We start from the raw sequence: 26,252 nt of genomic DNA on the forward strand, positions 1-26,252 counted from the left end.
TTCTCGCACTATGAAGAGTTTCGGGTCGAACTGTTCTTTCATGAATTTGACAATCTCGTCCATTGTCAAACTGTTGATGTCCTTGGGCGGATTTTGCTGAGTAGCCAGATTTGCCAGTTGTTTGTAGACCGTAGCAGTCTGATTCGTCAAGAAAACTTGAGCCTTGCGCTGCTCCGGTACGGAGTTGGCGACCACAAACGTGCAAAATCTTGACCAGTAGTCAGGCCACAGTTCCGATGTTGCATCAAACGCAACAAAAGATGGGATTGCAGCTGCCTGTGTAGTAATGGGAAAACGTAGATTCGAAGCACTCGGATCGTCGTAGCTTTCCTCCCTGGCAGAAGCTGCGGCACCACTGAACACTTTCATCATCATCTCCATCTGGTGCATTTGTTGCTCCATATCTTCCTTGTGCTGGCGTTGCTGTTGCTCCAACTGCTCCCTTAGAAGCGTTATCAGCTGCTCTGTTTCCGTCATTTTGCAGTAATAAGTCACTCCGAATAGACAAGGGAAGTAACTGTCGGCGACGCCAGTTGTCGTGTTTTTCCTTTCGTCACTCTCAGTCGCAAAGGAGACACAACGATTTGTGTAGGTTCTGTAGATTTATTAACAGCTGGAACAACGGTGACAATATCTCTCAGCACAGTGTAAGAAAGAACAAGTGCAAGACTGGTAAAGAACAACAATACGTGTGCGCAGCCCTACTTATATAGTTAATGGACATACGAGAATATTCGGGAAACATCGACACTAATCTGGTTAGATCTACACAGTTCCATCTGTTCGATGAGCGTCTACGCTTACGTCATGAGTGACTGCGCACTTAATCAAAGTAAGTTCCATAATGTTCTTTATCCTTCCATTCGATTCCAGTGGTATCTAGCGATCTCCACAACAACTACTTCTTCCGTACTGGTCAAGACTGATGGTCACGATGTAAGAAATGTTACAACTACAAGGATTCCTTTTTTTAAAGGAAAAGTCCAAGGTTTAGGGTCACTTTTGATACGTTGACACTTTTAATTCATTAACCACAATTGTATGTGTAAAAATGAACACAGAAGCCCCAAAAGTATACTTTGAAACCTTTTTTTGCTGTTCCGAATTGTTCCACCGCGCGCGCAGTCTTGGCTCATGACCTTTTGCACACGTGTTTACTACGTCACACACTGCTCGAACAAATATGGCCACTCACAGTATTTACAGCAGCGAGGAAGAGGAGGAGTACGACGGACCACGTTTGAGCCAGGCTATCGTTCTTCCTACCAGTTTGAACCACGGAAGAAAGACGAGGAAAGAAGGCCACAAGACGCTGCTCGTAACAGAGCCAGCATGCAGAATCGGCAACACTGACTGGTATGTGATTACTATTGTTGTCGCTATCTTCTATGGAACGCGAAAAGGGTCAAATGATCGATCAGAATGATCGATCACAATGATCGATCATTTTTGCGTTTGACCCTTTCCGCCACGCGCGCGGAAAGGGTCAAACGATCGATCAAAATGATCGATCAAAATGATCGATCATTTTAGTGGATCCGGTGTCGACAAAAAGTGTAACCGGAATTTTACCGGCACACAGTCTGGAGTTCACAGTTTCGAACTATTGCAAAAACAAAAATGGCGGCCGCCATGACAGTCTTTGATTTTGCTGTACAAAAAAATCAAATATTCAGCAGTCCGACGCATGAACCAAAGAATGATGTCGACAAAGAAGTTGAAACATTGATTGCGCTTTGGAGGGGGTTCAAATACAAGTCGTGAAGTGACCGGCACAGCTGATTTGGGACACGATCTACCTTGAGTCGGGAGATTTGCTATGAATACAATACTGACTACATTTCCACTTTCTACATCAGCGACTGTACAAATTTGGCTTGTACATCTTCCTGTCGCTAATTTTAATCGGTTTGGATCATCCAACAGGTAAGAGCAAGATTCATCCGTTGTGTGCGTGTAGTTTGCGTGTCCCACGGTGTGTGTGTTCGTTTGCGCGCCTCGGTGTGTGAGTGTGTGTCAGATTATATTGCAATAATAAATTTTTTAGAAAGTGAGAGCAAGGGTAGATCTAGATCTATGGGCCAGGCAGTACTGTCTGAGTGTCTCCGAAAGCGTGTTCAGTGTCATAGGAAAATAGGCCTACGAGCCATTGTGTAGTGGTGACGATGAAAGATACAGTTGTTGTTTTTCTGACAGTGACATTGACAATAAACGATCGTCAATGCATCAATGATTATGCACAGCAGCATCGGTTTCTTCAGAACTGCGCACTGTTGACTGAATTTCCCACGGTGGAGCAATGAACAGTAGACACTAAAACACAGCAAATCTAATGCATTGTTCACAGCATTGCTGTAGATCTATCTCGTTCAACTAACAATATAATGCAGTGAATGGCAAATCTATCTCTGAATAAACTGTTGTGATCCTTATTTTTAAACTGTAAATGCCATGGCTCACACCGCACTCCCAACATTAGAAGTATGTGTTCTAAGCTGAATGCATGTATAATTTGATATAGTAAGTGTGTAAAGCCAAGAGTAACACTAACTGGCCCAAAACAATTTTTTGTGTGTACAAATGAAGAAAGAAACTGACTTCACTTGAATCACTGCCACTGAAAGTGTGTCTATTGTGTATTTTTAGAAGGGTTATTCAACAATGACTTATTTTTCTGTTTAAATACTTGACATTTACTCTGCATGAACAGAGTCAGAGGTAAATTATTTTATTATTATTATTATGGTGAGCTTATATAGTGCGAACCACAAGTGCTCTCCGCGCTTTACATATTAATTTCTGCCGTTTGAAATGGAATTTTTTACAGACAGACAGACAAACAGACATTTTTTTACACACAATTTGCTGCTGTATAAACTATGATTGTGAAAGAGGGGATAAAAGAATCAATGTGCGAGTGGTTTAATTATAATACAGTTATTATTTATTGTTAATTAATTATTTTATGGTGATCTGAACAACGAAGTGACACCACTATTTTATGGTGATTTTTTTCAGGCCTCCTAAGAAACCAGAGGTGATGTGTGGTGAAGTGTTCATACAGCTCTTGCCTTCAGATATATGGATTCTGGAGAGGATTCAAACCGAGTGGGCATGCTGCTTTACAGACTACCCTGAAGAGTAAGTTACACATTTCTGTACCACTACCAAGTACTATACCTGCTTGTGCCTATTAAATTGTTATTGTAAAATTGATTTATGATATAAATTGGCACTGGTGATGGTAGTTTGAAGCTGTGTAGATGTTTTTGGCAGACTTTTGTACTTTGTGTTGTAAAGAGTCTATCTGTGTTTCACATTAGATGCACTTACAATCTAGATACATGTAGATACATTCAGCTATGTCAACACTTGTTACACCTGAATCTGAGAGTAGTGGCAGGAGATGCAAGTTTATTGACACAAAGACATTACGGCTTTGTATAAAATAAATTCTTACATCTGTATGTATCCTTGCATGGTACAATATGTACTATTTATACAAAATGGTACATAAAGCTTGGTTTTAGTTCTCTTTCTCTTCTCAAATCTTTTGCCACTATTCTTAAAGTAAATTACACAGTGTGAATGAACTATTGCAGTACAGGAAAGTAAAACAAAAATTCAAGATAAAATGAAATCATTACTAATTTACTGGAATTATTTTAAAGGCACATACAGTTATTCTTCCCTTGGCTCACCATCCTAGATCTTGCCAGGCTTTTACATGGAATAAGAATGAATCTGTTCACTCGAATACTTCTACATTCAACACCCTGGCTTCTTCCTGCTCAGAGTTAGATTTTGTTGTGGAAACCATTCTCAGATTAACAAACATGTTACTTCTTTTAGTGACTGTTGAGAAATTCGTTCATAAACAAAATTCAACTATGCACATAAAGCACTGACTGTCAGGATGTCAATATTTGATGTGTCTGGGTGAAGTTATGTTCCTATCCCATGTACAACTACAACTCTGGCCAGATCTGAAATGGCCAAAATCAATGGGATCAACACACATCCCCAGTATCTTCATCACTGGAAAATGTGGTGGGTTGAATGTATTTTAATTGGAAAAAAAGGCTGACAGGCGAGTGCTTTGGATCCTGAAAGTTCTGTTTTGGACTGAAATCGAGACACATTTCCCAATGAAACTGTATAGCGTTGATGCTGAAGAGCGAAACTCCGAAAGTGTGTGGGTTGAGGGCACACTTGTTTTTGACTAAAATCGAGGAACATTTCTGCCGAGCACAAAGTTCATACACGCACAGATTTTTTTTAATAGTTTAGATTACAATATCACACACACTATCCCCGATCCCAATAGTCATGTGAAGAGCAAGTGCATCCTCCTCCCCCCCCCCCTACACACACACACTGCTCAACAGTACACACCTTCTCCCCCCCAACACACACCCTCCCCTCGCTAACCAAAACTAACCAAAACCCATCCCCGTGAATACTGAACTTGCTCAGTTATATGTTTTCTTTATTTTTCAGGAAGGACCGCTACATTAGGGGAAGGCTGCTTGCACCTTGGTTCCTGGGTTCGCTGGGGGCGATGATCAAATTCAGAGTACCATCACCATTCTGTGCTTTTCCATCTGATTCGGCTGAGAATGCTTCCAGAGGTTTCTACACTACCCGTCATAAAAAAAAGTAGGCAGATGCGTTTGAGGGCAGATCTTACTGATGAGGCTGTTGATTGAAAAACCAAGTATATGACTGAAAAGGCCATTACTTTCCCTACTTTATTCAGAAACTAAATTGGGTTTTCATGACGTAATGTCTATGCAGTGGAACCTACAACACAGACTGAGACTCCCCCCCCCCCCCCCCCCCCTCCCCCGAATCAAATTCACAAAATCAAGCTTCCCGTGCTAAAATCAACAACACAAATCAGAACAACTAAACCGAAACATGTTTTGCATGTCATTAGACAGAACCAATCAAATCTGCATCCAAAACTGTCAGTTTTGTTCACATATCTTGTCTAACATGAACGCTATGGCATGCTGAGCGGTGCAGTTGTCAATCCTCTCAGAAGGCAGTTTTTAAAGTCGTTTTAGCGGGTAATGAGACCAAGAATGGTACATTTCAGAACTCCTCAACGCATTGTCTTAAAACTGTCAGTGATTTGTGCTAACACATGTTGTTAAGTACAAAACTGAGACCAAAAAATGGTACATTTCAGTAACTCCTCAACGCATTGTCTTAAAACTTGTCAGTGATTTGGGCTAACACATGTCGTTAAGTACACACAGAATCTCAAGTCATGTGAGATATTAGTTCTGCTGGTGTGCGACATGCCAGAACGAATTTTAAAAATAAAAATGTACCCTGTCCAATGAACTGAATTTGTAAAAAAAATTAGCATGCATTAAGAAAAATGAAAGCTTCAATGTACCTTTAATTTCATACATTTTCAACTATGACTGTTCACAGCGCACTTGTACGCACACACACATTCTTGGAAAATGAAAGAGCCATGATCAGTTAAGCGTGTCAGCCGTGAGCTTTGCTAGGCGTAGGCCGACATTTGCGCTCAGCGCTCTGAATGAGTCAAATTCTTAAAGATTAATTTTCGCGTTGAAATCCTCATACCGCCCATGTCTGATAAAATATGTACATGAAATTTAATTGTGTGGCGTATCTGTTATTGTTCTTGAAGATAACAACAAATTGTTTTTCAATGAGTCAGCAAAGACCTACCATCAATTTAAGAACTCTTTCTGGCATGTCAATTAACAGCAGACCTAATGTCTCAAATGACTTTAAAATCCGTATGAACTTTTCCACATGTGTTAGCACAAATCACCGCAACGTTGAAGGCAATGCGTTGAGAAGTTACGAAAACGTACCGGTTTTTGTCTCATTACCCACTAAAACATCCTCAAAAACCACCTTTTACAGCTTCTCAGAGGAATGACACCAACACCAATCAACATGCCTTAATGTCAGTGTTAGACCAGATATGTGAACACAACTGACTGATTTGGATGCAGGTTTTTCTATTGCCGTGCAGAAGATGTTTTGTTTTAGGCAGTTCTGATTTTTTGTCAATTTTAACGCGGGAACATTGATTTTGCGAATTTGATTTTGCGGGGTGTCTGTGTTGTTGGTTCCACTGTATAGACACTATGTCATATAAACCCAATCTGTTTTCTGAATAGGTTTGGGGAATGAATGGCTTTTTCAGTCATATACAGGATAAACCCAAAAAATGTAACCCTAAAACAATGCTAATAACTTCTACATCTGTTGACTGAATCACTTTATTTTTAAGGTACATAAACCGCAGCCAGTGCATGACCCTTCCACAAAGTGGACATTTTGTAGATCAAATGTAACTGGTCAAATGGTCTGACTTTTGTGCTCTATTTCAAAAATAAATTCCAAATTCGGCGGTCGACTCACTAAAACGAAGTTTGACCATGAGCGGTATCAATACTTACTTAATTTAAACCCTCCAGACTTTTAGCTTATATATTATCTGAATGTCTGAGTATACACCCCCTAGATCATCGGTGACCTGAAGAAAGCAGTTAGCTAGGTTCAGAGCAATCACTATACAGGAAAACTTTCGTTCCATTGACAATTTAGGATGTGTAATTTGGAACACATTTTTGAGAAATTGTAAATGTCGGACCATTCTACCTACAGACTCGGAACTTTGTAGAATGGTCGTGGAAGAACTGAAGTTCATGCACAACAACTTCCTCCGAAAACGGCGTATGGCTGCCTAAATGGCGGGGTAAAAAACGGCCATACACGTAAAATTCCACTCATGCAAAAACACGAGTGTACATGGGAGTTTCAGCCCACGAACGCAGAAGAAGAATGCACAACAACTATGAAAATATTTACTAAACTCAAATGACTGGAACATTAACCCCTTTGTTGTAAAGTGCAATGTCGCGCAATTTTCATCAATGAAATGCATGCCTTCATCCACAGGAAATGTCCTGATCTTGTATAATTGCTGTATTCAAGTCACTGATTGTCTAATGTTCAGACCTGGGAACCCATACGATTTCGCCGTATTTTGTACGCATGATTGTCTAGAATACTTTTCTTTATTTGGTGTTTAACGTCGTTTTCAACCACGAAGGTTATATCGCGACGGAGGGAAGGGGGGAGATGGGATAGAGCCACTTGTCAATTGTTTCTTGTTCACAAAAGCACTAATCAAAAATTTGCTCCAGGGGCTTGCAACGTAGTACAATATACATGTATTACCTTACTGGGAGAATGCAAATTTCCAGTACAAAGGACTTAACATTTCTTACATACTGCTTGACTAAAATCTTTACAAAAATTGACTATATTCTATACAAGAAACACTTAACAAGGGTAAAAGGAGAAACAGTCGTCCAACCAATATGGGACTCCCCCTAACCCGCGTTTGTTTGTTTGTTTGTTTGTTTGCTTAACGCCCAGCCGACCACGAAGGGCCATATCAGGGCGGTGCTGCTTTGACATATAACGTGCGCCACACACAAGACAGAAGTCGCAGCACAGGCTTCATGTCTCACCCAGTCACATTATTCTGACACCGGACCAACCAGTCCTAGCACTAACCCCATAATGCCAGACGCCAGGCGGAGCAGCCACTAGATTGCCAATTTTAAAGTCTTTGGTATGACCCGGCCGGGATTCGAACCCACGACCTCCCGATCACGGGGCGGACGCCTTACCACTAGGCCAACCGTGCCGGTCCTAACCCGCGTGGGGTGTCTAGAATACTATCCAGTGGAAAAACAAATACGACGATTAATATTCCTCGACTACTTTTCTTCACAGGCGCAACCCGAAGCAGATCCAGTACTTTGTCTTTGATTCATGATTACAAAATAGTAACCTTAATTAACAGTGCGACAGACGCGTGTGAAGCATGTTTAAATGTGGAGTACGCTCATTTAAAAATAAAATACAAGTTTGTTTGAGAATACTCCAAGTGCAAAACAGGGATTCCCAGGTCTGAATGTTGATTAAGGTATACTTTTGTGATTCGAATTGCCCCGAATGTTACAATCTTGAGCGCTTAGATCGGGCAAGTTTGGCTACCGCTCAATTTTAAAACCCGTACCGTTGAGTGGATCCCCGAAATTGGAAACTTAATTTAAAATTGCACAAAAGTCAGCCTATTTGATCTTCAAAATTGTCACTTTGTAGAAGGGTCATGCATAGGCTGAAGTTTATGTCCACAAATGTAGAAGTTTTTAACCTTTTTATGGGTTGCATTGTTTTTGGGTCAACCTGTATTTTTTTTTTTTTTTTAATAAACGGACTCATCATAAAGATTTGCCCTCAAACGCATCTGCCTACTTTTTATGACGAGTATTATAGTTGGCTCAGTGGCTAAAGAAACATTCTACAGGATGAATAAACAAACAAACAAATCTCATGATTCTCTATGTGTTTTAATGTGTGTGTGTGTGTGTGTGTGTGTGTGTGTGTGTGTGTGTGTGTGTGTGTGTGTGTGTGTGTTTTGGGGAGTTTGTTTTGGTTTTTAGTGAGAGGATGATGGCTGGTGGTTTGGATGGGGTGAAAACCCGAGTCACTGTGATTGTGGATAATTAAATTGTTGTTGTTGTTGCTGCTGTCAGTTTCAAGGCACCGTTCTTCTTGCAAACGCCAAGTTTGGCTTACTATTTTATAACTGCAAGGGCTCTTACATGAGGTTAGGCCATCTATACACTTTGATACATACCAAACATTTACATTCTGACTGGGTCGTGTGCAAAGTTGGAATGTTTAAATGAATACATTTAGCGGATTGATGCCAGTAGAAGTTAAACAAATTAATTGATCAAACATTCCAACACTTCAAAGTAAACACACGGGTTTTTGACAGCTGGTATATGTTAAAGTGGAGGGATGGTCTTACTCCACGTGAAGCCTGTCACAAACTCTGCCCAAGTCCAGCCATGACTTATTTTGTAATTCGTGCATGAGCTGGGTTTCGTGCGGTTTTGGCGTAGATGAGTGCCTATACAGTGACTTAGTGTGTGTCCGTGGATATGGACAGCCAATCGCGGGAGGGTATTCACGCACGTGGTGTTGCGTGGTGCGTGAACGAGTCACAGGCTCGAAGGTCACTGCTGTGTAAAACTGTGAAGGAAACGGATGGTTGATGTGAATGCTCTATCCGGCCGACCGGCGTGTTGATGTTTTATACAACCCCGGAGACAAGTTGTGTTCCAGCTGTCTTGGTGTGGCTTCAAGGGTTTCTACGGGTGGTCAGTCCTCGAACGGCAAGGTGTGTTGAAATTCTGTAGTTTTTCTCTCCTTCCGTGCTCAGGGTCAAAATTTGTTGGTTCGAAAATGTTTGTGTATGAGAGAGTTTTAGTTTTTTAGTTTCCTTGGTTGGTGTCATTTTATGTGTAGGGTGTCTGGGGTAGAAAGGGGAGAGGGGGAATGGGAAACGAGGGAAAGGGGGTGGACAGTTTTTCATTGTGCAAGAAGTGGGGAGAGCGAGTAGGCTGGTGGAAAGAAGAAAAGAGGTGTCAGCAGTTACTGCGAGTGAACTCATGTGTGGGAAGGATTTATTTTTATGGAGGGTGAATTTAAGGTAGAGAGCGTTAACTCCAGAGAATGAGTCGTGTAGTAGTTGCAAGTGCGGAAAATTGGACACGAGGTACGGGAGGTGTAAACGGGAGTTCACTGTCAAGCATAGAAGACGGGGGGTTGGTTTTGAATATGTGACGTCATCACGGTTAGAGAAAGAGGGAAGAACAAGGGGCCACTATGTAATATGACTTAAATTCATAAGGGGTGAGGGAATTGGCGTTGTTGTGAAGGGGCTGCTTTTGAATGGTTGGGTCAAATAATGGAATAGGAATTGTTTATTATGGGGGCAGCCATGTTGTATTGATTTTGTGAAATGGGAGTTGTAAATACTTTGTACATTTATATTGATGATGGTGTATTTACAATTGTATAAAAGTAAAGACTATAATTAGGTATTTAAGGGAGTGAAAATTGTAAGAATTATTACATAATTGGTCATGTTGGGACTCTGGTATTTTGATAATGATGGTGTGGTTAAAGTTAAATAGTAACTTTGATGAGATGGCCAGGATGGGTAATTAAGTAATTAGTTATGGTAATTAGTGAGTAATTAAGTAAAGAGGGAACTTTGTAAGTTGATGAGAATTGATAATTATGGGAAGTCAAATGAAGGAGATATTGTTGTTAGGAGAGTCAATTTATGGACTTTGTGGGTAAGGGGAGATAATTGAAGTATTGTTGGGGGAACAAGTAGTTATACTTGGCTTTGTTCCTACGACAGCGTTCAAGCACAGAAGTGTGAGCTGTGGAGCGTTCAAGCATAGAAGTGTGAGCTGTGGAGCGTTCAAGCATAGAAGTGTGAGCTGTGGAGCGTTCAAGCACAGAAGCGGGGCTGTGGGAGAGTCCAAGCCAGGAGAGACGAACGACATAAGAGACAGCATGAGGTTCCGGGTGCAAGATGTTTCCGGCTCTATACCCGGGATGAAGGCGTGTTAGTTGGTGGGGTTTTTTGACCACCGGTGTGTCGCAAGTGTGAGCTGTGGAGGTGAGGTGGCCCACCGTCAGTGGGTAAAGTGGTGGAAGGTGCTGGCATTCTATTGCCACGAGCAGTCTGTGCACAAGAATATATTATGGCATCTGTGTGCCTGAGTTATGCAGCTGTGGCTTCAATAAGCACTGTGACCTATAAGTGAGTTTAAATACATTAAAGACATGGAGATTGTGCAAGTTTTAGCGGAAACCAGGTAGAAATTGACTATTAATTAAATATTAGGTTAGAAATTTAGTACCAGGCCTGGTTAATTACATTTCAACGGGATTAATCTGGAGTGTCTTTATTTTTTCGAGCGACGTTTGATTTTGTGGATCGGCGAGATTTGAAACTGGACTTTGATGTGAAACGTCATGATCACTACGCACGAAGAGAAAATTATGTAGTGATATTGTAATTTGTTGTTATGAAGTAAGGTTGTTACGTGGTGGATTAATGTGAGTGTGTTATTGATGAATTAATGTTCGTACCATTTATTGTGTTGAAATAAGTGGAAGAGAATTGAGGGTTTTGTTATTTAAAGTTAAGTTAATTAGTATTACTGGTGGCTGGGCCTACTGGTTTCATGTGTAGCTGCGTTTGGCGTTGATCTTATGCATCAAGGTTGAAGGCAGTGTAGCAGTAAACGTCGGTAGTCCCTATCACGAGGTATTAGTGTAAATGTAAGTTAGAAATAATAGTTAGTTAATAAATAACGGGGTTAATTGATCACTGTAGGTGAAGATAAGCGGATTTTGAGTTGAGATAAATTTATAAAGAGACATCTTGATTTTTCGGGATTAGGGAATTAAGGTGGTAAATGGTAATATTTAGGGGTATTTACAGTTCTCGTAGTATCAAGTTATAAATTCTCATAGCCATTTTGTTTCGTTAAAACTTTAAGATAATTCTTCCTTCTTCATCTATCTTTTATTTTGAGCGATTGTGATTGGGTGTGAATGTGAATGCGGTGATGTCGTGTGTGTAAATAATAAACTTTGGTTTGAATGTTGCCTGGTTGTGGAGTCAGTGATTAGAGTAAGAGTGGTTGACTGTGTCTGAGTGTTTTGTACGTTAAAAGGTATTCCTATACCTCTCCCAAAACTTAGGGGAGTTACAAAGCCTGCATGCCACATCTGAGTCGGTGAGCGAAATCGTTTACACTAAGTATGCAATCATTGTTCATCATTATTATTGAAACGTTCATACACAATGACACAACAAATGTTGTCGGAAACTCGAAAGAACACAAAAGAATAAAACATGATCAATGCAGCAAAACGCGCTACTTGTACAGAGTGGGTTACAATTTCATTCCTTGTTTAATTTAGCCTTCACATTTCCCTTATCATATCTTATATTTTAACATCGTTCTGTTCTTGTCAGCTTGAAAAGTTTGTAGTTTTTACTCACGAAACAGGCCAGTCTTCTGAAGTCAGTGCAACATCAAAGCTAAAATTTCACACAATCATGAGATGCATTTTGATGATCAGCTCTACCATACCGAAGCAATGCATTTAAACTGGCGCAGATTAATGTTCAAATGATGTTCAAGCAACAGCTAGCTTCCTTATAGACAGAGTGTCCAAGTTACAAAATAGTCATCTCAGTATCCAACTTCATTACCTCTGTTTCTTTGCTTGCTTAGAAGAACTTCTCAGAGTGTTTGCGGCATTCATCAAACAAGATCATACACATTAAAATATTGTCACTTCCTACTCATTGAATAATGTATTCATTGTATCTAATTATTCACGTTAAAGACCAGCACACAATTGCAATCATTTAAATATGTCACTGACATAAAGTATTCTACCCGATCTGGAAAAAAAGCAGAAAATCATAAGTGCATGATTCAAGTCACTGAGGATGTCTTGTAATTCGGTAGTGTTTCCATTTAATCTTTTCTCTTTACATCTCACAATTCTTTTACTAGTTTATTTTGTAAGCAGAACACCAGGCCAAAACGTTGTTGGCTCCTTTTGTACCTATTATGACATCACACATTTTTAAGGATTTGTTAAATTTTTTTTATCTCGGCTCACCATCCAGAAATAAAACTACTCCATAAACACTCAAACATGTCTATTGAAAGACGAAAGAAGAGTGTATACTTGCATGTTTCTTGAATACAAGAATGAATGCTTGCATGTTGCTGTTAAATGTGTTCGTTCAACTTTAGCAGTAGGATTCCAAAAAGTATGTGTGTATGTGTGTGTGTCGAAAGAAGTGTTGTTATAATTTTGAATGCAGATTATTAGTTAAGTGTGTTTTTCTCTATATTGTTGTTGCTAAATTGTATTGTTGTACATTGGTATGAATTAGTAACATATGGAGGTGTTTAATGAAAGATTTAATTTGAAATAAATATATATGAAGGATAATGATATAATTACTCATGTGTGACTTCTTCAATGGTTTGGAAGTATACACATGCAGGTATGAGATGTGGAATGATCCTGAGTATATGGCTTCTGAAAATAAAAATATAAATAAGAATATGTCTTGTGATGAACACTAGAACCTGTAAACAATTAGTTACTTTGTTGAAAAAAAATGTGTGCATAAAATATGCAGCAGGAGTGTATTATCTGCTTAATTTTCAATCAATTCGATTAGCTTTTTGATCAACTTATAATTGCACATATGGGTCAAGCTCGGTTGCCCTACTCAGTCTCTGTACTGTACACAGATGTCACTGCACTTGGTGCTCTTTGTGTGCTAGCTAACTGGGAACCTAAGCCTGCAAATTAGATTATTTGGATAGCCTGAACGACTGCAGAGTCCACTTCTTGAAAAGATAAATTCTAACTTCACTCTCAACATAAACCACAAAGTACAATTGGGTTAAATATGTTTTGCTGTGGCATTACTGTTCATTGATGAAAAATAGCAAGAAAGATATCACTGTAAGCATGCAAGAACCCTGATTGTATATCCTTCTCTGCAAGCGTCTCGTGCTGTGTGCATTATCTGACCTGACTCCTTTGCTATCGTTCTACATCAACAACCAACCCGTAACTGATGTGGATGGGAAACAAAATTTCTCTCTTTCCTCTCTATCCCAGTCCCTCCCTCTCTGTTATGGTGCGCAATTTTGGACAGACATTGAGAAAAGCTCCATAAAAATAACAGTCTTGAGCAACAAAAACAATCTTACTACATTTCATTCAAGATTGCAACGTTAGTACATGTACACGTAACCAACCTTATGTTTTCTTAACTCTACAACAGATCTACACGTCAGATTTCGCGCAATATTTTTCCTTCAGCCAATGAAGGCACAGCTTGTTGTCTTGGTTTGATTATAAGGGGAAGTAAGTCATACGTAACTTCCGTTCGGTCTAGAACAACGTGGGTTTTTGTGTGCCAAAATCCGTGCCGTTTTGCAAAATAACAGCCGTAGCAACGTCTAATTGGTATAAATCTGTAGCTGCCTGATAGTTTAATGTATACTTGATTTTATCATAGCCCCTGTTTTGCTTTGCTAAGCTGTGTATGGCAGGAATGCGAAGTTTGCCGACGAGGTCGAGAGACTCAGTATCATACCTTGTATAAACCATAAGAAAAGACCCCCCGTCCATCACAAGTGACAGCCATAGGCCACGCCCACCTCGTGACGAGTGCCTGTGGTATCTAACACTGCATGCATTGTGAAACCGCGACTAATGGTACTGTTCATGTTGTTTCTGTAAAGCATGGTAAGTTTTGTGCACATGTTCTGCGCGAACTTAGAATCCGGTTTCATTCTAGAATGGACCGGGTCCAGGTTGGAATTCTAACCCTGCGCAAGTACAGGGGTGCCATTCTAGAATGAAACCCTTGAATAAAGGGGGCCGTAATGTTTGTAGATAAGACAGAGTTGTCTTCCCTTGAATTATCTCCACCTGCACCTTCCCTTTGATAAAATGGGGCTGATTTGTCTACCCCTGAAAAAAATCCTTTGGCGATCTTGCGATGTCATGTCATGTCAAGAAAGTTGACACTCCTGAGTACGCAATAAACAAAGGCAGACCATAGCAAGGGGGTAATGTTTGCAGGGCAGTTGTTTTTGTGATGAGAGCCGGTTGCGGCCGCTTGCAATGTCAGCGCTGTCTCCCTCTCGGAAATGTCCGGTTTTTTGACAATTTTTTTGACAGACAGACAGACATGACGGTCAGACCGACTAACCGACAGACAGACCAACAGAAGGACAGAGTGAGTTATAGAGCTGTTGTCACAGGTTTAAAAAAAAGTTGACATTATATCTTCACAATTCAGAAGACCAACTTCATGTATATGAATAAGATTAAAAGTTACAAGCGAGATCGGCAAAACACTGTCAGTCCGGAAATTTCCGTTCGTAGCGATCAGTGCTGAGTGTCTCTCAAAATCGTAATCACTTTCAGAACATCACAATCCCAATTCACGATGTCTTTGAGTAAAGTGTAAAAAACCCGAGAAAAAAAACCCCAACCAAACACACAAAAAACAAAAACAAACAGAAAATCCACATTTGTGGCTTTGGCTGTGTGATAGTCTAACTGAAATGACTATTCCAACTTGGACCCAAATTCCAACCTTGCGCACGGCCGATTCTAGAATGGACCAGCAACAAGGGTTTCATTCTAGAATGGCACCCCTGTACTTGCGCAGGGTTAGAATTCCAACCTGGACCCGGTCCATTCTAGAATGAAACCGGATTCTAAGTTCGCGCAGAACACATACATAAGAATCACCCGGTTTTTGTGTGTGTCTCCTATGTGAACGGGGCATGCTGTTATGATTACTGTTTCAGGTGTCAGTGCGGACATTGCTGCCGGATGCCAACTTCTGTTGAGTGTGTGTGTTGCCACGACGTCAGACAAATCAAACAGAAGGTAGAAGACCTGGAAGAGCAGGTATAGGCTGCATCACAGCACATCCTGGCTTTCGTACCGTGTGCCTGGACATCTACTGCCTGGAGACCGCATACTATGCGTACAAGCAGGACTACGGGCGTCTAAACTTCGATCTGCATGAGTATGTAACACAACACAAATCAGAAGATTATCATTCGGATATATTTGCATATTCTTACACTGACAAGAGAGTGAAATACCCTGTAGTACATTGTATTACACAAATAAACAGATCGGATACGTAAACTAGACACAAATACATCGAATCTAATTAAATCTTCATTATAAACATTAACAGTGGAAAATAACAGCAACTGGGAAACAATAGCATTTGTGTGAAATAAATACAAAACCTATTGTAAGACTGAACACCCACCCACAAACTTTTCAAGATACAATTTCATTGATGTGGGATTCTTCAGTATGTACACTTCTTACTTGCCGGTGTAGCACGATATTAATCCTACGAGATTTTTACTCCGGAGTAAAAAATTCGTACGAATATGTTACTCTACTCATACGTGAGAAAGTTACTCCCCACGACAGGTGTACTCCGATTAAAAAAAATGACGAACAAAATTGTAACTCCCCTGACAAATAATTAACTAATACATTAATCCACCCTATCCACATAATTATCAGTATGATTAGAGCTTGTTCATTTTTCTTAAGTTTTGACATCGGAAATGTACCTCATTGCTTAGAATGGGTGTGTAGCTGATGATCGTTGGTGAAAGCCTACAGTAATAGAACTTGGCGGACATTGGTCATAGTTCGATAACTGCCTGCATACAGTATACCTACATAACAGATTCCAACACAAATTTCTAAAGTGAACATGTCATATCTTTATATTTATGGATGAAGAAAAGGAGGTTTCCGCCTGACATTTATCGAAAAAAAAAGGAAGACATCTTCTGGAAGGTTTTAGATGCAAAGTTTCATGAAGATCTCAGCAATCATTTTCAAGGAATCGCTCCACACGCTTTCTATACGATTTTCGTATGAAATTGTAATCTATTTTCTTGCTACGGGTTATTGATATATAGATTTTAAATATTTGCCTATATTATATTTGTGACAAAAATGCAGTGTGTTCAATGTTATTCTGGGATTGCTTTACACCACTTGTTTCTTTCTTGCTTTCGCAGGAAATACAGATATGTCGCCTACAGGCAGCTGGTGCGATGGTGTTGGGGTTTTCTAGGCAAAAGCATCAGGGTGCCTCTACCAGCTTGTGCCGTGAAAACGATCAGGGACACTTTCCCAGACGGAGGAAGAGTGGGGTTCAAACTCCCCCAGCTGGAGGGAATCGTGTGACCCTGTGTTGAACAGCTTCCTGCATGGTGGGACGATGGTACTGGGATGCCAGGTGGTCTGGTACATGGTCCACATGATCCCACAAACTTAGTTCCAGGTTCCTGGGGCTGTTGGTGTACTCCCGCATCAGATACTCTGTGAGCCGGTCAGCATAGCCTGTGCCCCGCAAATAGAAATACAAATTAAATCGATGAATTTGACTCAAGAAATAACTGTTTGTGGTGATATGCATCGGTATGAATGTATAACGGGTACATTAAATATACCCCCCCCCTTCCCCCTCTTGTGTTACAACGTTCACTACCTTTCTTGGTTAAATGAACTGCTTGAAGTTAAACTTTTAGAAATTTACCCTCACTATTATATATTTTTCTAATTTCTAAGATTTGATTTTGTTACATATCTTTTTTAGGACATAGAGTGGGAGTTCCACTAAACTCAGGTCTGTCAAAACTTTTGCATCAGATAGTGAATTTATGACTCAGAAACATACTCATAAGGGAGAGATCATTGAAACTGAAAGCAGAGGTTATTTGTGGAATTCCCCAAGTCTTCGTGCATGCGAGTGTCCGACAAACAAAACTGTAGCACGTTCAACCATCTTGACAGAAGGAACAAATACCCACGCTTCCAAAGTAGGTTAGAACTGTTGCAGAGTAGTACAGGAAGGTTTTTCACACTATAACTACCACTCTCATGAAGTTTTTCACTTCAATTGAAAGCCCATGATAGTGGTACGATATCAAAACAGAAAAGCTTAAAAAACAATGATACTCGCCGGGATTATTGTCGCTTTTCTACTCCTCAAAAACTCAGCTAATATTTCGGCTGTCACTGTTTACAGTCAGGATGATTGTGGGCTATATTTATAATGTACCCATCATCCTCTGTTTCACCCCACCCCGTGTCATCCGGGTTGCTCCAAAACAACATTGTCTGCTTCAGGAGCAGACGACATAGAAATAGTATACATCACAATCACATACGGACATGATCTGTTGCATAAATTCCCTTTTCTTTCTTTTTATCTTTTTTTTTCTTTCGTGGGGGGTGGGAATGTTTACAACAATGTACATGAGATATAGCGAAATTCGTGATTAAGCGTGAAACGGGACATTGGGCATTTCCCCATGTTCAACTAAGAAACAGCGACAGAAGATTCATGACAAAAGCTTGTACCTTCCAGTGATAACTGTGTCACAGCTCTCCTCGGATTGGTTACTGAGTTCCCAGTCCTCGTTTTCTCGATCTGTCACCATTCCCTCCTCCTCGTCTGACTCGCTGACGGGCTCTTCCTCCATAACTTTGAAAAGATGTTCATGCACTGCTAGCGGTTGTCGGTTTCCTTTGGGTTCTTCAGGATCCGTCTGCTGGCAGAAGTCAACCTTTTTCATGTGAACAAGAGGTGCTGGGTGTAGGCCTACCTTATCATCAGTTTGTGACCCTTTAAAACAGAAAGAACACTTCATCCTTTGCAACTTTCATGCTCATAATAAAAACATGAAATTCTATATTTAGCGCGCATGTGCGTGTGTGTGTGTGTGTGTGTGTGTGTGTGTGTGTGTGTGTGTGTGTGTGTTTGTGTGTGTACATGTGTGTGTGTGTGTGTGTGTGTGTATCAATGTGTGTGTGTGTGTGTGTGTGTACGTACACCTTTCACATTGCTGTGGGTTGACTGTCTGTGCACAGGCAAATATTTTGATGACTGGCGGTTTTTCGTGACAGCGGCAAGTACAGCAGGGCTTGTTATGGAGTGTCCTTTTGTTCTCATCGTTTGCCGTTGGGAATCGTGACAGTTCCCTTTTCCTCTGGAAGTAAAAGAAGAAAGACACTTAGTCTAATGATAATTTGATTTGAAAGTATGCTTGGTCTGGTATTGTCTATTGACCTATTCAGAACATTGAAAATTGAAATACCCACTGAAAGACGTATGGATATTATCATGTGTGTATCCATGCGTAAGTTTCAACACATAAGCTGGTTTTACGTGTCTCAGTCAATGCAGACAAATCACATGCACGATTCTCACATCTCTCGTCTTTCAGTAGCAAAAACTGCACGCTTACAATAGATATTTTATACATAGTGAATTATAATTCAAGCAAACACTGTCAATGTCATGGATTTACATTTGGAGTTTGCGATCATATTTACCCCACGCTTGGCACATATATTGTGTAATGTCTCCACACAAAAAACTGACAACGTGTTACTCTTAATCTGCCGCGCCACCCCCCACCCCTATCACCCCCACCCGCTCTTGTTCCTGCCCAGCCCCCATTTTCCACAGCTCAGCTCAGACCGTTATGCAACAGTGTTGCCTGTGGCGCTTCGACGTCAATACATCATCTTTGTAATCCAGCAGTAATAGCCGGACCAAGACACACTAATCTGCACCAATTCACATTTGCTGCGCACCAATATGTGGGTGCATGGTCAAAACAAAAAACATCTACTACATCTACAATCAAAGTACACTGACCTTCAAGCAGCTTTGAACGGAGGGTACTGCCAATCGCGACAATACTCTTTTCGGTTGAAACCCCAACCTGTTTTGCTCAAAGTTGATGAAGTCGGTTTGCACGAAATGTTCACTGCAAATGAACCTGCTTTTGCCAGACACTTTTAAATGCGCACGCTTTAGCTGTGGAAACATCTCCCATTTCGATAACAAACTTAGGTTTTTGGTAGGAAATCTGTGGAAGGAAATGCCGCTTGTTGTTTGCGTGTTTTTGTAGTTTGCGGCTGCACACCTACGAGGCATTCTTCCGGACCCAGTTATCACTCTTACACATGTATGCATTCATGAACACCACGCTGGTTGAACCAAAACAAACACTGTGACGTCACAGTGAACCGACGTCACAGTGAACCAAAAATCACGTGACCACAACATGACCCCAGGCGGCTTGTCTTGGTTAGCCCACCAATAATAAATGTTCAATTACAACAACAACAAAATTTTTAATAATTTTTAAAATATTTTTCCTGAGATGTTTATAACATTTGGCATTCGATATTCAAGCTTTTGGAGATATTTCAAAACCTTGGACTTGTCCTTTAAGACATTGTTATTTACAGCATATTTCAGAAATGATCAGGCTATACATTTGTGTAGTTTGTACCAGATATGATTTCTATTTGGGCACAAAACTACAAGAAAGTGGTGAAATTGGCGGCAAAAAAAGGGGAACCCATAGATATGCTTACTTTGTGTGAATGGTGTGCCTAGACTTCTTATTTCTGTGTTGCTGTCTTGGATGTATAAGTTACAGCTCCGTCCATCCATGGTATCGCGTGATATTTTGTCGAGACTGGGTCAATGAATATGATGACGTCACTCGAGGCTCTGCCGAGAGTGACGTCATTATATTCTTTCACCCCGTCGAGACAAAATATCACGCGATACCATGGATGGACGGAGCTGTAACGTATATATGGCATGACCAAAGTAAAGAGAATTTGTCATGGGATGTGGAAACAAATCATTGGAAATTCACCATGGGCAATCAACCCAAGCCTAGAAGTTGTAGAACTATATTTTGTTTCAGTCTTGGCAAGGCCAGTTTTGTCCAGTTCTGGAAAAGACATAATGAATTCATTCACTCTGCTGAGACGAAAAAAACAATTCCATGGATGAAAACGTATAAGCTTATTATCCCGTGACGCATCAAAGCTAAAATTTTTTTTTAAATGTCACTACAACGTACAGATAACTTATAACGACATAATCGCCTTCACAAGACAGGAAAAACGCACACTTTGTTTTTCGTCTGCTACAAATCTAGTCTTGTTGGTTGACGGAGAGAATAAAGCTTCAATCGTACCTTCATCAACAGGAATAAATGCTCAATCCGCTGTCAGTTCGCAACTGAACCTTGTTTTTTTCTTTAACTTTTTGGTTAACATTGAAACGGCAATCCAAAAGAGTGTTTCAGCTGTTTCAAGACACAGGCTTAGCTCCTTCTTTTGAGTTGCTTTTCAGTATAAAATGACACCGGAAGCGAACAAATTGTCGCGTATACTGTCGTCACAAAAAGACGTCATGACAAAGTTACACGCAAGGCGAAAGAGACTTTGACGTCATTGTTACGAAGCGGTTTACTCGTATTTGTGGTAATGTGTATTGTTGTAAATAGAATAGACTATAGCGATGGTCAGACATTGGAAAGGGCTATAGGCTGCATACCGTCGCGTTGACCGCAGTGGAACCTTTGTGTAACTGACAAGGTTTTTCACGTGCAAGTAATGCAGGCGACAGCTCACTGGCAATGTCATAGCAAGAACGACTTTGTAAAATCAGTCGCCGTCAAGGAGCCAAGCTCGACTCATGTTTTTCGTAACACGTTAGCAGACGGGCTCCTGTTTTAGGTATCTGACTGAAGAAGGATGAAGACTGACGAACTTTCCCTATCAGCTTACATGATATCTTCCATTTTCATATTCATGCCAGGCCGGCGACTGTACTAAATGTTGGCTTTACACTCTTTTGAGGTATGTTTGAAACCGGTTATATTTTCATGTCATGTTGTCGTATGTGAGAAGAGTGACTGTTTCTGTGTTTAATGTTATTGTGTAGGCCTAAGCTATTGTGCTACACTGCTTAAACATGTGAGGGTTTTACGTAACGTTTTCTTGGCTTTAGAAAACAGGAATTAACGTGTAAATAATTATATTGGCTCATGCAGCTTAATATGTTGGACGAGTGAGTATTTTTATTGTGCGAGTGAAAGAAACTAAAGACAAGTTGATTTATGGACTATAAACTTTACAGTGTTCCAACTGGAGGGTTTTCATCGCCGGAGGCTGAACTGAACCAGTCAACTGCGGCTTGGTGTACATGACCATGGCATGGAGAGCTGGCAGGGTTCTACAGTTAGCCGCCGAGACGAACTGGAAGGATCAAGGACTACGTCAAGCAATAGTTGCGATGTCGTGAGGACTGGTGCACCCTTGTCAGTCGTCTGAAGGACTTACAGCCATACCAACATCTTGAGGGCCGAAAGATGGCAGTAGGGTAACGTACAGTAGAATACCTATTCGTCTTACCTGTTAAGCTGCTTTGTTTGAGCCAAAAGGTGTCTGCGTCTTGGACTGTAGAGTTTCTTGCGGTGTTGTCGGCCTAGAGTACTGGTCGAAGCCCGGAAATGATTTTGTGATGTAAAAAGCTTTGTAAACTAATAAGTAGTCTTGGCAGTGTCAAGATCCATTTAACACCAGGTTTTTGCGTGTGTGAGTGCGTGTGCGCTTGTGCCTTGTAAGCTACGGTAGCGGACAACTATTCAGATTACATTCAAGTCTGTAAACAAATACTAAATTTATAGAGTTGTGTAGAGGCATTTATGATTGTCTAAAAACCGGCCAATAAAGGACCATAACATCTGGCGCCCAATAGTGTTTGTTTGTTTGACCCTTTAGCAGTATTGTTTCTATCTCAAGGCACGTGCGCTTACACGGGTGTGAATGATTGTTTTGTTTGTCCTGTTTATCCAGTAACATTTTCAGATTTGATTTGATTTTTGATTTGATGTGTTGACTGGTATATTCTTGCAAGGCCAAGGTCTTACTCGAGTTTCGTTCATGATATTTTTTTAAACAGCTTCTGAACATGACCCCAGTGTATAATTCTTTTGATTTTTTGGATAATCTCTGATCGAGATTCAGAAAATTTCATCGTTTTTTCAACAATTCATTTTCTTTTGAGGAAAGGGGGTGATGTTACGAAGCGGTTTACTCGTATTTGTGGTAATGTGTATTGTTGTAAATAGAATAGACTATAGCGATGGTCAGACATTGGAAAGGGCTATAGGCTGCATACCGTCGCGTTGACCGCAGTGGAACCTTTGTGTAACTGACAAGGTTTTTCACGTGCAAGTAATGCAGGCGACAGCTCACTGGCAATGTCATAGCAAGAACGACTTTGTAAAATCAGTCGCCGTCAAGGAGCCAAGCTCGACTCATGTTTTTCGTAACACGTTAGCAGACGGGCTCCTGTTTTAGGTATCTGACTGAAGAAGGATGAAGACTGACGAACTTTCCCTATCAGCGTACATGATATCTTCCATTTTCATATTCATGCCAGGCCGGCGACTGCATGCACTAAATGTTGGCTTTACACTCTTTTGAGGTATGTTTGAAACCGGTTATATTTTCATGTCAGGTTGTATGTGAGAAGAGTGACTGTTTCTGTGTTTAATGTTATTGTGTAGGCCTAAGCTATTGTGCTACACTGCATGTGAGGGTTTTACGTAACGTTTTCTTGGCTTTAGAAAACAGGAATTAACCTGTAAATAATTATATTGGCTCATGCAGCTTAATATGTTGGACGAGTGAGTATTTTTATTGTGCGAGTGAAAGAAACTAAAGACAAGTTGATTTATGGACTATAAACTTTACAGTGTTCCAACTGGAGGGTTTTCATCGCCGGAGGCTGAACTGAACCAGTCAACTGCGGCTTGGTGTACATGACCATGGCATGGAGAGCTGGCAGGGTTCTACAGTTAGCCGCCGAGACGGACTGGAAGGATCAAGGACTACGTCAAGCAATAGTTGCGATGTCGTGAGGACTGGTGCACCCTTGTCAGTCGTCTGAAGGACTTACAGCCATACCAACATCTTGAAAGCCGAAAGATGGCAGTAGGGTAACGTACAGTAGAATACCTATTCGTCTTACCTGTTAAGCTGCTTTGTTTGAGCCAAAAGGTGTCTGCGTCTTGGACTGTAGAGTTTCTTGCGGTGTTGTCGGCCTAGAGTACTGGTCGAAGCCCGGAAATGATTTTGTGATGTAAAAAGCTTTGTAAACTAATAATTAGTCTTGGCAGTGTCAAGATCCATTTAACACCTGGTTTTTGCGTGTGTGAGTGCGTGTGCGCTTGTGCCTTGTAAGCTACGGTAGCGGACAACTATTCCGATTACTTTCAAGTCTGTAAACAAATACTAAATTTATAGAGTTGTGTAGAGGCATTTATGATTGTCTAAAAACCCAAAACGTCTTTGTTCTCTAATCACATTGCAGCTAAGAAATAATCAGTCTTGTGTCTCGGTCGTGTAGGTACAGAGTTTGCTTCTGCAATCATTGTGTTCGTGTTGATGACGGCTTCATAAGACAAATCAGCGAATCCATCGCGAGGAAGACGTTTATGTACAAATCACCGAACCCAACCCATTTTTTGTGTGCATTTTTCTGAAGAATAAACTGCATGTGGTTAATTTCATCCGTTTAATATTGCTGGGCCATCTGATCACAGATGAGGTCGCAGTTTGTAGGTTGAATCTATGAATCGGCCAGAGATAGATCTGCATTTCTGGTACGACCTTCCAGATTATCAACAGCGGGTTCATGGTCGGAATCAAGAGGTCAAATTTGCGTGGCTCCCAATCATTTCATAAAAGATTTCCATTTCCTTGTTTCTGCGGCTGCGCAAGTTATTTTGCCTAGGTCATGGCCGAACTTTAGGCCTACGGAGAAATATCGCTGGATATTGTCTCCCTAGATTAACAGAGACAAAGAAGGGAAGTCATGCTGTATCATGCTGTACATAATGGATCAATTAAACATAATTAGTATTTGGTATGAACGTCCGGTAGGGCATTTCCGCGTACGTAATTCGTTTGTTAAGCGTCACGGGTGCATACAGTTGTGTTCCACGATCAGCAAACTGTTGTTCCGTTCATCTTAGAAAAAGTGAAGTAAATGTGTCCATTCTCAGAACTTCACCCATGTATCATGCAATGCCGATTTTAAAGAATATGGTTGGTTCAGAACGAAACACGAACGCTCCGAACGCATCGTTTCCCGAAGGATGCACCCGTGAGGTTTCTGATTTGAGCATCATAAAAAAATCGAAAGCCGAAGTGTTATCCCTTTTCGATGCTTTAGGGTGATTCCTCGTGCATGAAATCCAATGATACTGACGGTTTAGTGCGCATATCCCTTTGCGCATATATCCACGGAAATCACCGAACATTGAAGAATCCACGGACATGTATCACAAAAAAGATACGAGATAACCGGATGTTTATGCCAGGTTTCATATGACGTCACGTATTATGTTTGCCGACGTATTATCTAAGTAATATTCGAAAGTCTGACTTCTGTAGTGGAATGCATGAATGGAGACTACCAAGCTAGTTGGGAACTAAATCCAAAGTTCGAAACTACTGCTCTAGTGCGCAATGCATGGCACGATATTTTCAAAAGTTCCGACCTAAGTTGGTGACTAACTTGCCCAAATTTAGCCCTCTTCCGAGGAGGACAAAATTCCTTAGTTTCGAACTTTTGCAAAAACTAAAATGGCGGCCGCCATGACAGTCTCTGATTTTGCTGTACGAAAAAATCAAATATTCGGCAGTCCGACGCATGAACCAAAGAATGATATCGACAAAGATGTTTAAACATTGATTGCGCTTTGGAGGGGGTTTAAATACAAGTCGTGAAGTGACCGGCACAGCTGATTTGGGACACGATCTACCTTGAGTCGGGAGATTTGCTATGAATATTGACTACATTTCCACTTTCTACATCAGCGACTGCACAAATTTGGCTTGTACATCTTCCTGTCGCTAATTTTAATCGGTTTGGATCATCCAACAGGTAAGAGCAAGATTCATCCGTTGCGTGCGTGTAGTTTGTGTGTCCCACGGTGTGTGTGTTCGTTTGCGCGCCTTGGTGTGTGAGTGTGTGTCAGATTATATTGCAATAATAAATTTGTTAGAAAGTGAGGGCAAGGGTAGATCTAGATCTATGGGCCAGGCAGTACTGTCTGAATGTCTCCGAAAGCGTGTATGGGAAAATAGGCCTACGAGCCATTGTGTAGTGGTGACGATGAAAGATACAGTGGGTTTTTTCTGACAGTGACAGTGACATTGACAATGAACGATCGTCAATGCATCAATGATTATGCACAGCAGCATCGGTTTCTTCGGAACTGTGCACTGTTGACTGAATTTCCCACGGTGGAGCAATGAACAGTAGACACTAAAACAAAGCAAATCTAATGCATTGAAGCATCGCTGTTGATCTATCTCATAACAATATAATGCAGTGAATGGCAAATCTATCTCTGAATAAACTGTTGTGTATCCTTATTTTTAAACTGTAAATGTCATGGCTCACAGTCACATTGCACTCCCAACATTAGAAGTATGTGTTCTAAGCTGAATGCATGTATAATTTGATATAGTAAGTGTGTAAAGCCAAGAGTAACACTAACTGGCCCAAAACTATTTTTTGTGTATACAAATGAAGAAAGAAACTGACTTCACTTGAATCACTGCCACTGAAAGTGTCTATTTTTAGAAGGGTTATTCAACAATGACTTATTTTTCTGTTTAAATACTTGATATTTACTCTGCATGAACAGAGTCAGAGGTAAATGCTGCTGTATAAACTATGATTGTGAAAGAGGGGATATGTCACGATCTAGTGACATGGATCAAGAAAGTGTCACTCGGTGGGGTGCCTTCTCTTGGTCAATTGCGACAGAAAGCGCCTGTGCGTGAGTCTGAGC

The 26,252-nt window shown here is 40.7% G+C and overlaps 4 long non-coding RNA genes across 6 annotated transcripts; 3 read left to right on the forward strand and 1 right to left on the reverse strand.

The window, feature by feature from the left end:
- The first annotated feature begins 966 nt into the window (after nt 1–966).
- LOC138979700 (uncharacterized) lies at nt 967–18,254 on the forward strand. The gene is made up of 3 exons (XR_011460102.1): nt 967–1,356; nt 15,321–15,544; nt 16,575–18,254. It is a non-coding gene; the product is annotated as an uncharacterized lncRNA (long non-coding RNA).
- On the forward strand, nt 1,372–4,810 carry LOC138979701 (uncharacterized). The gene is made up of 3 exons (XR_011460103.1): nt 1,372–1,926; nt 3,019–3,141; nt 4,501–4,810. It is a non-coding gene; the product is annotated as an uncharacterized lncRNA (long non-coding RNA).
- On the reverse strand, nt 15,567–20,237 carry LOC138979699 (uncharacterized). Of its 3 annotated transcripts, none has more exons than XR_011460100.1 (3): nt 19,226–20,237; nt 18,395–18,551; nt 15,567–18,187 (listed from the first exon to the last, which is right to left on the reverse strand). It is a non-coding gene; the product is annotated as an uncharacterized lncRNA (long non-coding RNA). The 3 variants fall into 3 exon arrangements; XR_011460101.1 differs by having other exon boundaries at nt 15,567–16,899; nt 17,923–18,187; nt 18,395–19,934; XR_011460099.1 differs by having other exon boundaries at nt 18,395–20,237.
- An 865-nt stretch (nt 20,238–21,102) lies between these two features.
- On the forward strand, nt 21,103–21,861 carry LOC138979702 (uncharacterized). The gene is made up of 2 exons (XR_011460104.1): nt 21,103–21,237; nt 21,518–21,861. It is a non-coding gene; the product is annotated as an uncharacterized lncRNA (long non-coding RNA).
- The last annotated feature ends 4,391 nt before the right edge of the window (nt 21,862–26,252 follow it).

The sequence above is a fragment of the Littorina saxatilis genome, linkage group LG11, assembly GCF_037325665.1.
Source record: "Littorina saxatilis isolate snail1 linkage group LG11, US_GU_Lsax_2.0, whole genome shotgun sequence".
Taxonomy (NCBI): domain Eukaryota; kingdom Metazoa; phylum Mollusca; class Gastropoda; order Littorinimorpha; family Littorinidae; genus Littorina; species Littorina saxatilis.